Source organism: Dufourea novaeangliae, unplaced genomic scaffold (genome assembly GCF_001272555.1).
Source record: "Dufourea novaeangliae isolate 0120121106 unplaced genomic scaffold, ASM127255v1 scaffold16, whole genome shotgun sequence".
In the NCBI taxonomy this organism is placed as follows: Eukaryota; Metazoa; Arthropoda; class Insecta; order Hymenoptera; family Halictidae; genus Dufourea; species Dufourea novaeangliae.
Window position 1 is genome coordinate 4119254 of NW_015373891.1, and position 16075 is coordinate 4135328.

General features: G+C 40.3%; 1 protein-coding gene across 1 annotated transcript in view; it reads left to right on the top strand.

Moving 5' to 3' along the window:
• The first annotated feature begins 10977 nt into the window (after positions 1–10977).
• Positions 10978–16075, top strand: part of LOC107188703 (multidrug resistance protein homolog 49) — a 116609-nt gene continuing 111511 nt past the window's right edge. Inside the window, exon 1 of the mRNA XM_015577048.1 lies at positions 10978–11188. The gene's annotated coding sequence lies outside the window, so the exon portion shown is untranslated. The remainder of the gene's footprint in view (positions 11189–16075) is intronic.

The following is a 16075-nucleotide window of genomic DNA, read 5'->3' on the forward strand; positions in this document are numbered from 1 at the left end:
GCCGGATAGCTGCGTAAACAACCACACGCAATTTTCCCGTTATTTACTTCCGTTCGAACTGGACGCCAGCTCGTGCCGATCGATTCTTTTTCAGCCGAAAGATCGGTGGCAAAACCTAGCTCGATGCACTTATCGAGCGGGACCGTTCATTGGGGAACGATTCCATTATCGACGAAAGAAGGAATTTGAAAGACAAGCTTTCCCACGACTTTGTTATTCATTGTTATTTCATGATTCGACAGATTCGATGGCGGTGTACTGCAAGAATCGAATTGTCTCGCGGCCAATCGGGAACGCGACGTTTTGAATGTGGCTGAATGACGGAATCTACGGGGTAATACGGGGGAATACGAATGGCTTTGCGAACTGCATTTTTTAATTGCTGCTGTTATATGTTGGTTCTTTGGTAGTTTGCATTTGTTTGACTAATTAACTAATTGAACCTTGTGTGGACAACCAATATGTTCATGATTGTTGAACAGCTGGGGTAACCGAGTAGGTACCCCATGTGTTGTTCTCTTTTTTTTTATAATTTTGACACCTAATTTTAGCAATCGCACTTGTCAGTCTTAGCTGACTTATCGTACTGATATCTAGTATATGGTTTTCCGATCTAAGGTAAGATATAACAGTAATTAAGAATCATGATAAGGTGTCGAAGCTCGAGTACCCTAAGTTCTGATAGATTAGATGAATATAGATAATTTTGTTTTCATACCTTTCCAAAACTGTTAGTTTTCTCTTCGAATCATATACCAAGTGCTGTTTTAAAAGATTTCACCCAAAAAGTTACTCGAGTCTACAGTACAATTTGATACTGGAGTTATCATCCATGTCATTCGCGTCGATGAGAAGATGAAAAGATTTGATCTGATCATAGGTTTAAGGTTTCCATGACGTCGCATGGTTACTATTGTTGAGGCTTTTGGGTATCATTAGGGTGCTTCTGGAGTAATTATTCCAACGTTTCGTATGCACTGTAGCTAGCTTCATTAGGGGCCAATTTGGGTACTGATAAGGATGTTCATTGACTAGGTGGTTCACTATTATAATATATACAATGATCAAGTTCCGGTTCAATGATCACCAACTAGACATTTTAATTGGTCAGCTGAATAATTAGAAACTCGGAGTAGAGAGGCACTGATGGAGTTCAGGTGGTAGACCTCAGCCCCCAATATTTTCAATTAATTAAATAAAATACTTAAACGCTATTGAAAAATCTGAAACTGCACGTTATATGTGTACTACCTACACTTTAAAGGATTCTCTCATAGAAAAATAAACTACTTCAAAGTCTTCAACTTCTTTCTTTTCTGTTATCCTCTAATTCAACGGTTCCCAACCTGGGGTACATGTTTGGTATTTTAGGGGTACAATAAAATATTAAAATAACAACAATTATACAAATTACAAACATTTTTCTAGTATATTAGGGGTTACAATTTCGGAAAACTGATTATCAAGTGGTACGGAAGTCAAAAAAGATTTGGAATCGTTGCTCTAATTGTAGTCTAAAAAAGAGTTGACTGGTCCCAACTGCGTGGACCATTCCCTATATATTTATTACTGACATTTGTACATGTCCTTACTGTCTAATAAATACATAGTATCATTTTTATCATTCAATGAATCAGACACTTTCACTGCACAAAATCATTGTATCGATCGTTAACTCCATAAACTTTTTAGGTTGCATTGGTACCCACTTCTCCTTGACCTCTCGTCCTTCCGAAGGCTTATCGACGAAGCGATTAAATAGAAAGGTCGACCGCTAATTAAGCGTAATTTTATCGAATACAACCACCCGGCGCGGCGCGACAAACGAGTAACGTTCCAGCAGAACGGAGAATGTAGACGGAACTGCGCGCGGCCGGCAACCCAGGTCCAAACGAAAATTATGGCGGCGAAATCGCTGGTCCGTGGGAATAATTCATACGGAACGAAACGAGAATAAATGCGCGGGCGTCTCGTGTTAGCAAGCGGGCTAGGACGAAGGGGGGAGGGGGGGTAGCGCAACGACGCCGTCCGCCATTACTATCGGGAAATTGAAACTGGCCGAATTTATTCGGTCACCCTTGCCTCCCGCTGGTTCTCGTTTAACTTCACGTGCCCCCCCCCCCTCTTCCCGCGAAACGAAAATACCGAGCTCGTTGCCCTGACGATTTACTGGTGGCGTGGAAAATTTCGAACATTCTTTCAGACACGTAAACCGAAATCGCGAAGGTCGTTTTCCTGGAGAACAGATAAAACGTTCGGTATGTCACGCTTCTGGATAATGATCTCGATCGTTGGGATTACAGCGATTACAAAATATGTTTGTCTTGCAAAACTGAGACAGGTGAACGCATGCCAAGACTATATAGTTACTGATTTTCAAGTGTCGTTGTTGTATTTCAATGGTGCACAGAGGCTAAACAATGTCATCAATTGAAACATGCATAGTTAACTTAACTATTGCTATTCGACCCCTTAAGCCCTTGCTAAAATTAAGGAAAAAAATTCGCCTTTGTTTATTTCATTATTTTATTGTATAAATGATTATAAATTTGTATCAAACACTAGTTTTCGAAAAAAAACTCCTATTTTTTTATACATGTAATATTGTATGTGTATAATAAGGTATCGTACATGTAAAATCCAGCTACGTTTGCACAGGTAGAATTAAATTATGTAAAAAAAAATGAAAGAAAACAAGAAAATTTGTATAAAAAAATACAATATGTAGTAATATAATACCTGAATAGTAGAAAAGAGTCGTTTATAGTTTATCGAACGTAATATTACAGAGGTGGAATTTTAGGACCGTACGCAACAAATATAATAGTATTAAGCCCTTCGTAAAGCACTTTTTTATCCCTTTTTGAAGCTGGAAACATGAAGTTTATTGTTACCAACATGAAGTCCATTGTTAGTAACTAGAACGTGGAATTCACGTATTCATAAACGGATATGAATATGCAAAACGCAACAGAGGAGTAAACACTTTCACAACAATTCAAAACAATAACGACATCTTGTTTTCTTTATTCTAAAAAAGCTGTTAAAAGTGAAGAACGAAAACTCTGTTTATATAAAATTCCATCAATATCTGCAAGCTACGAATAAGAATCCAATAATCAAAAAGTGGTTTCCTGAACTATTAGTCTATCAACTAGAAAGTAACTGTACGAGTCCATTCTATATTGATTTCAAAATATGTAGAAGAATGGTTTGTGCTGATTCGAAGAATGGTTTGTGATGACTACTTCAACGATGAACCCTTAAATAGACGCATGGGGTCACAGCTGCTTCAATTTATCTATTTGACTTATGTTTCTTGTAAAAATATGTTAATTTTCATACTAATCTTTTTTATTTTTTAATACCTCTTGGTTTACTTATATTTTAGAAACACACTTAGAATCACTGCAATCCCCATGCTCCCACTTGTGATCTTGCCAGTGCGTTTACTTAAGGGTCAAAGGGATTAAAAGGACATCAAAATGTTAACGCATCAAAACTGACACGAACTTCTTAGGCCACCCAATAGTATTTCTCCAAACGATCTGACCTCGACCGAAGGAACAAGGCTGGAAATGGTAACCTTCCCCAGAAAATGTCATTTAGCTCTAAAGCCCCATACCCTAATCGCAACGCGCCAAGGACGTGGCGATCAAAGCGAATCCGCATAAACCGTTTTGCTTGATTAGAACACGTCTTCGGGGCACGGCGCCACGTCTGATCGGATATTGCGCGCGGCATCGTCGGTTTCCGACGGAACCCGCGGGAGAGCAATTCAATCTCTAGTTCCTCGACTGCCCGACCGATAGGGGAGGACTGTCTAATTAGATCAATTCACCGAATGTGTCTCGAGGTGGTCTCAACGCGTTACGCGGGACGATCCATCACACCGGCCAGGAATAGATGGTCGGCGTCTAATTCAATCCCCCACCCCTCATGTGAACCTCGCCAGGGCCTGATTATAATGAACGATTAATTATAATCACGGTCCCCACGATCCAGCACATCGCGACGAACTCAGCACTTGCCAAGGCCGAGTCGTTCTCGAAAATCCGGTCACCTGCACCTTGTGAACTTCACCACGACTCTTTATGATCCAGTTCGATCCTCTCTCTATTTCTGTTTCAGCCTACGGGACAGAACTGCGTCTAATTTCGAAATAGACATACAGTCTGTCTAATAAGAGCATGATTCGGAAAAGTTTTTCCTGGATTCAGATATTATAAAAAGTCTGGTGAATTCAGGTAGCCTGACACTTCCTCTAGGAAGTTTTGGAAGTAAATTTTTAGTAACTGTCGGAGGAAATTCGTGAGGAAACGACGTTTTGAAGTATGAGTGCGCTGTACGCGACACGTTTCAAGCAGTATTTTTAGAAAAGAACGTTTGGGCACACGGAAATATCGACTGGAATTGGGAAAGCGTGACTTTCTACGTTGAAGCTTTTTCTTGAGTGTGAATTTTTATTAATCGTGTTTGGTCAATTTCATCAAACTAACAACTTCAACGGACTGTGAAACTTCCTGCGAAGGTACACGGGTTGGGGAGTGCTTTTGCAAAATGATAAAAATTTACACAAGAGGTTTATTAAGATCAATTGAGAACTGGTTTGGAAGGAGTAATCGATATTGCAAGAGGATAATGATCATAACCATTGGAACCGTGGTTGCACGGAGCGGAAAACCGGAAATTGTCTCTAGGTAATTAGACTGGCCTTCATAATCGTGAACCCGATTGAAAATGTGTGGAGATATATGAGATGAAAGCTTTAAGAAAAAATATAAAAATCCGTCAAATTCCGTATGAACTTAGAAAATTCATGGCAATTATAAATAATAACGGAGATTGGACAATATATTGACATGAAAGCGTCGTAGAGGAAGGATTAGACTACCTGAGTTCACTGAAATTTTTATGATAGCTGCATCCAGCGAAACATTTTGTCTATCACGCTCTTACTAGACAGACTGTACTTTGCCAGAACCCGAAATCGTGTGAACACGTGGCCGATCTGTCAGCCGTTTCGCGACACTACGATCATGGTGTGCCGTTTAATTAACGGGGCACATCCAACCGAACGATCCGCGCTTCTGGCAATCCTTGCTGTTCTACTCAGATTTTCGCTCTGATCAATGAAGCGAAATTGTATAAGTTTCATTGACGAGATACGTGTACGCGCGCGCGGCAAGAAGCGTCGTTCTCCAGGCCGGAAGCCGCGCTGCGTCGATCCTCTGGATCCGTGTTCGACGGAAACACATCCGGTACCGCGGATCGAGGCTATCTCTAATTAGATCGATTCTGGTAGGCGAACTCGTCCTTGCGGTAACCCGACTACGCGGGGGTAACGATCCATCATGGGCCCCGGTAGAGGTATTCGCCGTTTAACCTGCTTCCAGCCGACGAAGACGAGCCTCCGAGGGCGGCGGGTTGCTGATCAAGATTAATCGTATGCAAATTACACCGACGTTAGGGGGGAAGGGAGAAGATCCCGCGAGATCCAGAGACCTCGACGACGAAAGATCGAATATAGTTGCTCGGTAAGGCACCGAGATTTTGGTAATTGAAAATGGCTCGCTGACTACTCGACGAATCTGTTCTCATTTACATGGAAGGCGGCTCTACGATCTTGTTGCGAATGCAAAGCGCGATCTTTGGGTCGTGGAGAGTCGATAATAGCTGACTGAACCTCGTTGACTATGAATTATAGGGATTTGATGATGGAAAGATATTGTTTCCTGTGGATTTGGAATTTTCATGAAAAGATCTGAATTTTCAATGAAGGTGATTAACTACTTGATGAATAGTGGCACGTATGTGTTATACCTGTGGTTGAAAGTTTCAGATCGCAAAGGGTTAGATGTCACTGCTCAAATTAATCGCAGTTATCTCTCTGTCAGTGTTATAATTGTGTAGAATTTAACTTTATTTGAAGTACAGAAGAACTTTTTTTCCACTGAATTGCAGCATAGAACAACAATTTGAGGATCAGACTTTTACAGAGGAAACAGTTACAGGCTTGTTTTATATTTATTTATATAAGTTATATATTCAACAAAAAATTGCCCAAAGTTGCATAAACGCAACGCTTGGTTACATAAAAAGTACGGATCTTACATTTTTTTAATAGCATTTGTATTCTTCCTCATACACATTTATATGTAATAAACAATTATATGTGTAAAAATCGCCATATTTCACTGCTTGGGATTTAATGGGCCAATGTAAACGCCTCTTAACAGGCGGGACCGGAAGGAGACCGTGTCAAATACATTTTTCTCCCTCCCCAGAACTTCCCGTTCTCTCATTTCCGGCGAACCGGGCTGCATTTTCAGAGTTAATTCCGCGACAGAGAATGGGATAACGGATCAAAGCTCGCATCATCCTCGTGAAAAGTTAAGACCATCCGTGCTCGCGGTCCTTCCGGAATACGTGTTTCATTTATCACGCGGAATGGCCGCTACCGGAAGGGAGCCGCGTTTAACTTGATTTCCCGTAAATTGACTTCAGAATGGCATTAAAGTTACTAAATCACCGGACCCGGAGTGGGCCGGGTTTTCTTCTCGGCCGGCGGAAGCGGCTTTCGTCGCCGATAAAATCGACCGAATAAACCACTTTCGTTCGCCACTAGCTCGGTCGTCGCGTTCGCGAAATAATTTAGGGGTACTTCCAAGCCCGAGTTACGCGGCTTCGAATCTTTATTTTTAGCTGCGGGCCCGATATCGTTCATTATCTCGAAATAACTCCTCGAAATACCTTCCCCGGTCTAGGCACGTCCGCGAATTTATGGCGGCCGTTGAGCCCTGCGTAGCAAGGGCCGATTTGTCGGAACGATTCTTGGTTGGATGGATCCTCCGGATTGGTTTGGCGTTGTCAGTTTTATCGAGTATATTGATTCTTATTATGCATTTAACCTTTTGTGACCCCCTTGGGTTTTTTATGGCATAAACGGAATTTCGCTTACAAATATCTCTCAAACGAAGGAATTATTATTTAAAAAAGCTTTTAATATTCAACTTTAACAAGTATTGAACCATGTACTAGAGATCCTAGGAAGTAGTATCTCTGAATTTTTTCAAATTTTTTGTAAGCCTGTAAGATAAAATAAAATAGGTCTGAAAAGACACAGGGGGTTCTATACGGGCCACGGATGATCGACGTAGTGGAGATCCGAGTGAAACACTCCGAAAAGTCTGCGGGCGTCGTCTTCTCGAGGAGTCTGGTTTCGAGCGGATTGACAAGATCGGCGAACGAATTGCCGGTCGTTATGCAACTGGTCGACAAAGCTGTATGGGAATTTTACGTAAGAATGCCTCACAGCGATTAATGATAATGCGTGATCCACGGTCACAGAGTTTCGTCGCGATACATCGTGTGTGTATTCGTAGTCTCGTTTTTTTCCTCTCGCTGTCTCGTTTATCACTTAACCCTTCCTTAGCCAAAATTTTTCTGTACACGTGAAACATAACACTGAAAAGATTGTTCAGAAAAAATGGTTGGTTCGGTAAATTTGCTAATAACGTGAATGGAATTCGTACATAATAGTAATGACTTGATTGTGCATGTTTGGACAATTCATGAGGTTTATACTTTGGTTTTCGATAAATGGAAATGTACAGACATTCAGGAGACATTTAGACATGATAAAAGTTAGTAACGTCTTTGATTATAGTGTAAATATGTATGCTGTACATTTATGACGTTTACAGGTTACTAACGAGTAAAGTATAAGTTTTATGCATTTATAACAGATATGAGTGATACGCACTAATATAGAAACTTTAAGCTGGTACATTTTTTTTTAGCAAGTATGGTAGGAAAATCTAGAATTCTATTAAATTAGCTTAAACAAATATACGACTGCACTAAAAAATATATGGTTTTTGTTCGAAAGCAAATTTCACTTTCATAAAACATTTTTTCGTATCATCAATAGTTTCCAAGATATTTCGGGGGATCTATTTAAATGACTCACCCTGTATACCTTTCACTTACTGTAATGATGAATTTTTTAACTCAATAATCGACTTTTGGGACATTCCGTAGCCACGTAGGGCACTAAAAAAGTTTTGAGGAGTAAAAGTATAATGACCTTAAGTGGAGAAAGAACCGCAGGGCTCTTAGAGAGTATCTACTTTAGCAAAATGTAGTAAGATGAATCTGTTAATCGGATGATTTTTCCAGCTTAAACACGTACGCAGGCATAATTAGTCTTCGTGTTTTGTTCAATAAATGATTGCAATACTATTCCTTGAATTTTACTTGGTATAACAATTAAAATTGAACTAAGGAAATATATTTACGTGTCACTTGATCGTTATTATGTAAACTGCTGGTGTCAAATTAATTTACATGTTTCTCTGATAAAGACATACAAATTAAAAGTTAAAGTTTGAGTTCGTGTCAAATTGACCCGAACAGTACACGAGGGTTAAACACGATTGGAATTAATCTGGCGAATAGTCTACAAGCAAGAAACGTGATTGTAATATATTACTTTACACTAATAAAGGTATTACGATACACATACATGAAATAATAATCAGTTAATAAATAAGAAAGTAAAAAACTATTGAAAGGTGAAGGGTATAAATATCGAGTTATTTGTCTTCTTTCATTAGCGTTAAGTGGTTCAGAAAAATTATGCCAGTCCTTGTACGTAGAAATCTTCTTGTAAAGTAGTACGAAATGTAAAGAGTACCAAAACAAAAAAAAAACAGAAATCCACGATGATGATTTCCGAGACGCAGAGCCAAAGGTCAACGACGGTCTAATCGGTCCGAAGATAAGTAAATCTGCCTAAAAAGTGTCTCGTCTTTTTCTATTTCGCATCGTTTACAATTCATCCGCGAATTTTTTTGCAAACAAAAAACAAATTCGATTACGTCGGTATGCCTAATCATCCTAAGAACGATTACGTGTGTTTAACAAAAATTGCGACGAGACAGCGTCCTTTCGCGGACGATTCTATCTACATAAATCTTTCTAATCGCGAAGCCAACCATTTTTCATTTTTCGGACAGAATGCAATCCGATGACGTCAAACGGTGTTATCTAATTGGCTGCGAATGCAGACCGTAAACAGCCGAATTGGATTCACTGTGTTTTTCACGTTACGCTTGAATTTTCGACAAAATGAGAATTTATCCTGGAACCACAGTGTTAACAAGCCTCGAAGAATCAATCGAACGATGTCAACTCGCTGCAGAATTTTATCGAAACGGATCGTTCGTTTGGATCTCGTTCATTAATTTACGGAGGAGAATTAAGAATACGGAGGAATTCCTTTTCGTCGTTAACGCCGTTGTTTATTGGGCAATAATTTGGCAAGGAAATTACGCAATCGCGTGGAAATTTTTGCACCCAGTGGACTGCGTTTCGTGGCTACCATCGATCCCGGTTTCACAACGAAACATTCGTTGGAACGGATTACAGAGAACATCGGGCACGATCGAGTGTACCTCGTGATTTTTCATTGTCATCGATTCGTTATACGTGCATTCTCTGACTGATGAATATTTCTTCGACAAGATGTTCTCGAGGGCTATCGGTTGATTGCATAAGAGACTGAAAATCGGCGATACTTGCCGAATATCGAGGTTTCGAATGTGACGCGTTTGGGGATCTCGATTGAAATCGGTTGTTCAAATCGACAGTATATGCTCTAGTTCCTAGCTTTCAAAATCCTTTAGAAGCAATGACTCGTGGGTGATATTTTATACTAACCGTAGATTCAAACTATCTTTTTGGTAGATCGTGGACCGAACTAGAGCGCCTAGATCGTGCTGATTACTGAAATACTTTTGTGATCGTCGCAGCAATACAGGTTTCTTTAAAGTCTTTGTTATCGAATTTAAAGATTTGGTCTCTACTGACCATTTCTCAACAATTTCATATTAACAGACAATTAGTGTATCAACCGGTGCCGTTGTGAAATATTTCGGAGTACGGAGACTACCAAACGACAAAATCTGGCGACCATCGCAGTCATGAAAATGAATAGTGTCAGAATTCTCTTCATCAATACAGACGAGTTGTGTTTAACAGTTTCCAGTTGACAAAGACTCAAAGTGTCGATTCTTTCGGTCGTTAATCGATATGTAGCACGGAGACTGCAATGATCTAGGAAAATCTTACAACCATCGCTATCCAAAAAGAGGTTCCTTCCAAATTCCTTTCCTCAATCCAGAGGCTTTGTCTCCCCCACAATGTTGTAATCGACAAAGATTCAAGTCACAAACTGGATCAATCGTCGATCGATTCAAACTACAAAAACGATCGATATCCACGATCTTCTAGTGACCATTGCCATTACAAAAAGACTTTCAAAATCCGTTGCATCGATCCAAGCACTCTCCATCACGATTTATCAATTGACAAAGATTCAAGGCATCGACTGGATCAGCCGTCGACAATTGGAAGGAAATTGTCAAAATTCGTTTCACCAATCCAGTCATTCTCCATCACGATCTTTCAAAGGACACAGTTTCAAGGCGTGAACTGGATCAGCCATGAACCGATCCGGAGCACAGGAGGACTGTGGTGGCGATCGTCGTGATCTCCTCGCGACCATCGCTGTCACAAAGCGTTTTCGGAGTTCTTTGTCGTGCCGGGGACAGTCGTTCACGAGCGTGCACGCACGGTCGGTTCTCCCAGGGGCGGGAGGGGGGGGAGGCACAAAAAACGATCACCAGCCGAGTCGTGTACCATCGAGCAGACTATAGAACACGCGTTCACGCGAGCGCGGACACACACACACACACACACACACACACACACACACACACACACACACACACACACACACACACACACCCACACCCACACCCACACCCACGTATACAGTCAGCAGAGAGACGCGCGAGTAGAGGCACACGACCACAGGGGAACGGAGCCACACGCAACATGGCAACCGTGGGCAGGGACGTAGACGATGGTTATACGTAGAAGTTCCAGTGGCAGGGGGTCAGTGTAAAACGGCCTTCTGTCTGCAACGTGTCGAACCTCGTCTCGTCGCAACAGAGCCGAGAGAGTCAGTCGATTTTCGTGGTGTCGCTGGGATCGTTTACAAACACGTTTCGCGGACGTCCGATAGAGAGAGACGGTGATACACAGAGAGCCAGTGGCAGCGAGCCGGGGCAGGGGGCATCGCTGATAAACGCTCGGCGAACGTTACAGAAAATCGACCAAGGTAAATAGATCGCGATTTTGCGTGCGATTCGATCGATCCTCTTTGTTTCGATTAACCACGATCGGAGCATCGATGTCCGTGATTTCGCGGATTCTGTCGAGGGACATTAGCCCGATCGTTGGACCGAGACACCTCTAGCCAGCTGGTTTTTCGTCGGGTAGAGAACAGAATATATTCGAGGTCGACACTCCGGGTAATACCGGCTCTTATCGATCCCCCATTCGCTTTAGCATATCCGGCAACGACAGGGCCGAACGGTGCTGACAGAATTAGGCGATGTTTCACAGTTCTGATGGAAAATGGAAAACTCTGCTCGTTAGATGGATCTAGAGCCAAAGTGCACGTATGGCTTATAGAAAGGATGACGAAAGAATTGATAGAATCGTGGGGGTGCGAAGAGTTCTATATTTGATGGGTCATGAGAATTGTCTCGACTCTGTTTATGTTCGATAGTTTCTATGCTTCCAGTTGACACCAGTGGTCAGTTGAATATTGTATGAAATGCTAACATTGCAAGCTTCTATTAATAAGCGTAGTCTCCTTTGGTGGTGCACGGACTTAGGCTGACTGTAGTCGCTTATGTATTTCTTTTTCTTCTTTTAGTCTTTGCCTTTCTGTGTGATTTCTGTAGAATTTGGTATTTTTATGTTTAATTTTATTCCCTTGTAGATAAAACTAAACCTTCCTTACCCTTTAAAAAGGTAGGAATTAGAACAGCAAAACCGATCATTTTAAAAAAGTATTGAAAAAAGGGTGTCTATAACACAAATGTCTTTATATAGTTATGAGACGTAAGGGCGAGTTACAGCCCCCGCATAAAACGTGTTATAAAACGTAGTCTGAAATTGATACAATAACTCTTAAATAAACTAGTAGACTGTGGATGTCCTTGCAAATTCCCATTTTGATAGTACGTTTCACAGAAACGGAAACTATAGAAAAATTTATGTCATGTGTTACTCCTTATCAATGGATGACGCGGTATGGCATTAAATTGAGTACTGGGTTTGTACCAGATGACGCAAATTGTGTCAAACATATCGTTTCCGACAAATCCCGTCTGAGCTATAACATTCCTGGAGCCAGTCACCTTTTTTCTTATGGGATTTGATTACTGCTGAAAATATTTCGATGCATTAGTTAACTTAGTATAAAATGAAAAAAATTCGCGATGTTATAGTGTTAACCAGATAAAAAAATATATTGCATTCACGACATTAAATGTCATCTGAAATTTATTTCGCTAATAGTTTAAATACGAAAAACTGATGCAAAAGTTACCTGGCTGCTAAAGTTGTCTAACAAAGGGTTAAAGCTGTCAAGAAATGAAACTCCCTTACGTTATTCGATACCTGCTGAAATCGCTTATAGTAATAATAAATAGTAGAAGAAAGTATAGAAGCATAAGAATTTCAAAAAAAAAAAGGTTAAATTTCACTGGCTCCGGAACTATAAATTGACAGCGCAATAGCCCCGTTGATAAGACGAGATATACCCGATTAAAGATTATACCAGAACATTACGCATCTTTACCAAAGTTTGCATCTCACAGTATCTTCCGAACCATTAATTTTACACGTGAACCAATTTAGATTCGCAATCCAGTCATTTATCTATTTACAGCATCTGTTCACCTTGCAAAATGCAACGAAATAGAGATTCTAATTTTACTACTATTCATGTATTATCACTGACACGTACTAAAGCCCATAGTGCGGGGAAATCAAATCCAATTTCACTTTTTACATATCTGTGTCTAAAATTATTGGGAATTTTCGTGGATTTCCGCAGTCTTAGTCATTAGTTACCTGGCACGTTCTTTGACGCGTCAAAATGGAGCAACGCGCACAGCAACGGGTTCCTGTAACATCAATAGAATTCGCTCGCGGAAAGTCTGTTTTACGAGCACGCTATATATCGTTTCCGCCAAGAGTAGCTTCCAGAGACGAGGCCGACGACGAGCGCCGTCTGCTCCGACGACACTCGCCAGACGCGATGAGGAATGGAAGCATAGGCTGGTCGGAGAGATACACAGCGAACTCGTAAATTGAATACTGTGTGCGGAAAGGAACGTGTTCGGGTATGGAAGACTTGTGTACGGAGACGAGGTTTCTGAAGGCATCGAGATTAAGCCGCGTTCTCGCGTGCAAGAACATGTCGTACGTGGTTCAGACGAATTTTTTTTTTGGAGCATTTTAACTTTTTTATCGTTGGGTTGATGTTTGCGTGTCGTCTGTTGGTAACAAAATCGTCTGGAGAATTCAACGTCTCTTTAAAACGAATACCATAAATGTGTTTCGTTAAAAAATTGTTACCAGTGAATCGAGTAAGGGGATCTAATGTGTGACGACACTGTTTTATAGGGTACATTTTTTTCCATAAGTATTTGTGGCAATTACTGTGTATCAGGAAAATGTGATATTGTATAAAATTCACATATTTTGCATTATTAGTTTTATTTGATATTAGCATAAGGATGGTCTAGTGAGGGTTTGATGGTCTCTAGATCATATTTATTCCAGAAACTCATAATTCAGTCGCCTCTTAAAGTCTGCTTTATATTCGATAACTGTAATGATATTTATGGTTGGCAGTATCCATATTTTTTGCACTACCGTATAATACATACATATACATCAGCTGCGAAAAAGTTACGCAGAAATGGGTATAGCTTTATTTGAATAATCCATAAAGAAGAGATAGAGTATCTATAAGCATCATCCTCAAAATGATCAAAATGATGTATTATTTTATTTTATAGTACTATTTGTCGTGTGTATTCTATGAAAAATAGGCAACTAGTTCTTAAAAAATCTTCTGTTCGTTCTCTGAAATTTTTTATCCCGATAATAAATAGTATAATTTTACGAACTATAGCATATACTAACATATAAAATACAATAAAACAACAGTAAAATTACCACAGCAGTCAAAATGACTGGCTTGTAGTTTCTTACAAAAATTGGTGGAGTTAGTAACAGTGGATTTTCCAAAATTTTGAATGACTTTGTGCAATACGTGTCTGGATAATGAATTTGCTCATTTCTTAGTTGAATGCCATGTTGCTAGAAACTTCAGGTTTCGTGCGAAAATTTAATTAGAAGGAAGTAGTAGCTAAGTTCTTCGCTGACCTTCTCTACCTGTCTTATTTCAACGCTCAAATGAAGTATAGAGTCGTGTACTTGATAGCAGTCTCGTTTTTGACGCAAAGTGCAGGTTACCAGTGACCCACATGGAAAGTATTAAAAGCATCGAATCGTTTCATACTGTAACAATGACACATATACAAGTGACGCATACGCGAGAATGCAGCGTAGATAACAAACTGAGGTTCACATACAAGCGAGACGCAATCAGTTGCTTGAGACTCATTTCCGGGACATATTTTCTATTTGTAATATCAAACTATTAGGGTGTTCCGGAATATGTCGCCTATATCGAGATAATTGTTTATTTACATTAAAACTACCAGCATCGAATGTATATTAAAGCGAACTATAGAACATATTAATATCTACAATCCATACCGATGTTCCAAAGTATTGCGCGCCCTCTGAGTTTATCGGAATCTAATGTATTCATAGGTTTAGCATAACGTTATGTATAAGGCCACGATGAAGCTAGTACTGACAAGTAGTCATAAATATAGGAACAAAATAAGAGTTGCCAACTGAGGCTCAGTGAAATTTAACGCACTTGCTATGCATTTCGTTATTAGTGTCCAATACGTTGATTCATGAAAATCTTCATTAATACTGAACAATTTCCACATCGTCTGTTATTGGAAGTATTTATCCTTATTTTCTGGTAGAAGTTGAATCTCAGACGCGTGTGTAATGTCGAGAAATAATAATATTCCATATTATTTCATTACATGTGTTACATACAATTTGTCTCCTTTTGTTTAAAAATCTTCTTGATGACTCGTCAATTTATTCTTTTCCATAGAAGTTACATATTTCAGCAATTTGAATGAACAATTCCATAATAAATCAATGTTTGATACACAATATATGGTGTACACAGTGAAATGATCCAATCCTAGTAGTGCAGATTCTTGTACACACACATTTCCGCTGCTACTTCCCACAAAAGCAAACAAAACGCAGACGAATCACGTGCATAGAAGATACCTCCAAGACAATATCTACACGTTCCCAAGAACATAACAAAGACATCACTTGCGAAACGCCACGAACATTCCAAACAGCTCAAGACACTATTCCACCATGACCTACCGCGTGGTCTCTCGTCTTCGTTCTACAATCGCCTTTATTTCCAACCCATACAACAAATAAAGAAAACAACAATTTACAAGAAAACCAAGTAAACAAAAGCGGCACAATATCTTCAAAACACCTCAATGGATAAGAAAGATGTCCCCTTGAATTCCATATAAACTTCAAAGCAGCCAGCGTGAAAGGGGCTTAAAGTTCTCTAAGGAACGAAAAGGAGACACGTCGCGTGGGTGACTTCGAAAGAGGTTCCAAGAAATTTTCCTCTATTGAGTGCTTTCTTGCCGCTGCTGCCCGGAAAACACGATGCATCCCGCTCGAGCAAAACTTCCCTTAGGGGGGTGCGAGGAAATCTCCGTGGCCCCGGAAACGGCATCGGAGTCAAGAGCAAACAGTGTCCCGCTGTGTCGAATACCGGTTGCGTTTTCTTGGCGATGTTTACGTAGCTGCCGGTGTTAGGCGTTTCCATGGAATTTAAATTTCGGTGTACGGGACCGGTGTATTGGCCGAATACGAAGTCAGTCGAGTCGGCACGCGGGGGGTATATGTATATATACATGGGCCAGGTAAAGTGAATTCCGTATTGGTCGTGTGATCGTCGACTGTTCCTTGTGTGCGTGCATCGTCTTGTTTGGTTGGGTTTGACCTGCCG